We start from the raw sequence: 2726 nt of genomic DNA on the forward strand, positions 1-2726 counted from the left end.
GTCGTTTAGCCCGACTATGTTCTTCCAACATCTCGAGGCACTCGTCACACTTTTGCACCCACGCGTCGTATTCGTCTCGCGATCTCAGTCGAGCCGACTGCTCCCGCAATTCTCGCTCGATTTGCGCAAAATCTTCCATTTCTTTTACAAAGTGCACACTAGATTTACAAATGCTGCTATGCATATTGGCATAGTACGACTCTGAACATATATATATATCATCAGTATATCTCCATCTCTTTCTAACAAAAATGTGTCTCGTTTAGGAGGGATTGCAAATGTGCAAAATATGTATACTTCTATGACCTTCGTAATAGTATCTTGTTTCACATTTTCTGCGAATCTTACTGTCGCACGTGTTCATTTGTAATAATAATATCATGTTTCACATTTTCTGCGCATCTAACTGTCGACTGCAAATCGATGTGTCAGCACAAAAATGCTGCATTGTGACGCATAAAAGAGAGAGATCTTACATGAATACTTTTGGACTGCACTTTTGATATAAATATCGGAAATCGATTTTTTCGATGATGCAGTATGGCGCGAAACACTCAATCGATATATGAGTATTCGATTGGTTATCTACGGCGCCGTATCAGAGATTTGTTGAATGATTTGATAAAATATATTTGTACAGTAGAAGTAGATGAAAATTAGGTGAGTCTCATTTATATTATTATTATTATGCACTGCTTTCGGTTGGTGGGGAGGAATTTTGAAACGTATTTAAAGCGGTTCTTGGTCACTCGTTGCATCAGTCGCAACAAAGACATTTAGTGGACAATTATTATTTTGAGAAGAATGCACAGTGTTGAAGGAAAACGTATAAACTATTACGTACCCGTGCAAGATGATGCTCCACCGTACGAGAAAAAAAGGTAAGTCTCAATAAATATCTTCTTGTAAATCATTTATCTTTAATTGTGTATTGCAACCGCGTTAAATTATTTATGTTTTTACAGTGTATCGCAATCTCGTTGTACAGCCCGTATTTTAGGGCGAAGATATGCCTTGACGTCAACGTCTTTTAAGTACTTGGAGATTGGGATCAGCGTAGGACTGGTATCCACAGTGCAACTAGTCCTCGGCGACAATCGTGGCAATCAATTGGCCTTACACTCGGCAATTTGGGGAGGATTGATGGCAAAACGTGAAGATATTTTACAACTTTTGCAAACAACCGAGGTGTCATCCTCTCCGCTAGATTCGCGATTTGGCGGTAGAATGGTGCACAATGTACAATGGCAAGAAACTTTTAAAACTCACATTATCCAGTTACTGCATGTACTTGCAACTAGCTACAGTGGAACATTTGTTTACTCTCGAGCATTGGATAGATCATATGTACTTATGGTTATATGAAAATACACACATTGTTGATACAAAATATAGAAATTTTCTAAAAATTCTTCGAGAGAAGAATATTACCGAAACGGATAATGCTATATCGACGATACGCAATAGCGGGGACTTTGACGGTGGTTCACTCATCGATTGCGAGCTATTAGCTATTAGCTGCGCAATGAATGATATTATGTATGAAGTATTGAACAAAATCTGTACATGTAACACTTTCAAAATATATAAATTGTAATCCCAAAATCTGCTGCTTATTTGTATTACTCCTTTTTTCTCTATTTTCTTGATACACCGCAAATAGTCTTAAAATGTTATTCGTTTTCTTGCGCATCTAATTGTCGAATGCATACATCGCTTGCAAAATCTTGTCGCGGGAGCACAGTGTACGTGCTCATTAGTAATAAGAATATCATGTGTCACATTCTAGTTCTTGCGCATCTAATTGTCGAATGCATACGTTTGCAAAATCTTGTTGCGGGGACACAGTGTACGTGGTCCATAGTAATAAGAATATCACGCGGGCGGCACAGGCTGCGCGGACGGCGCGGAAACCGCCGCAAAATCCGCCGCAAAATCCGCCGCGGAAACCGCCGCGAAAAAACGGTCGCGAAAACCGCCGCAGAACGGTAAAATAATCTATCGAAAGCAGATAGAAAAAATTATATAATATCGGTAATTACCGATCATCGATATTATGTAAATATGACAGTAAAAATTATGTAAAGAATATATATGTGCTGATAAAAAAAATTAAATGTTGGTATATAATATCTGTAATAAATTACCGATCGTTCGTATTATGTAAATATTCTGGTAAAAATTATATAAATATATGTTGGTAAAAAATTAAATATTGTTAAAAAATTAAATGTTGATATATAATATCGGTAAAATTACCGCCGGTACTATCGGTATTGTGTAATTATATGTTGGTTAAAATTATATAATTAAATTTTATATAATATCGGTAAAAATTACCGACCGCCGGTAACATCGGTATGCCCCCCCCCAATTACCGACTGTTGATAACCCTCCCTCCGCGGTGACGTCATACCCCCCCGCGGTGACGCAATCCTCCCTGACGTAATACCCTCCGTGACGTCATACCCCCCCGCCCGCGGTACCACCCCGCCTCTCGCCCCCCCTCTCACCCCCCCTCGGAGGACCAGGGGTTAGAACCGGCCTACTATACCTACTGTCGCTAGAGCGTTTTTTAAACCGAATGGCATGCGATTAAATTGATAATGCCCGTAAGGTGTCGAGAACGTCGTCTTTTGCGCGTCAGGCCCGTGCATCTTGAGTTGATGAAATTCCGATGCTAAATCGAACACGCTAAAATATTTTGCGCTACCTAGTTGGTCAAG

Source organism: Odontomachus brunneus, unplaced genomic scaffold (genome assembly GCF_010583005.1).
Source record: "Odontomachus brunneus isolate Ranch 3 - 2012 unplaced genomic scaffold, Obru_v1 Obru_scaffold_146, whole genome shotgun sequence".
Classification (NCBI taxonomy): domain Eukaryota; kingdom Metazoa; phylum Arthropoda; class Insecta; order Hymenoptera; family Formicidae; genus Odontomachus; species Odontomachus brunneus.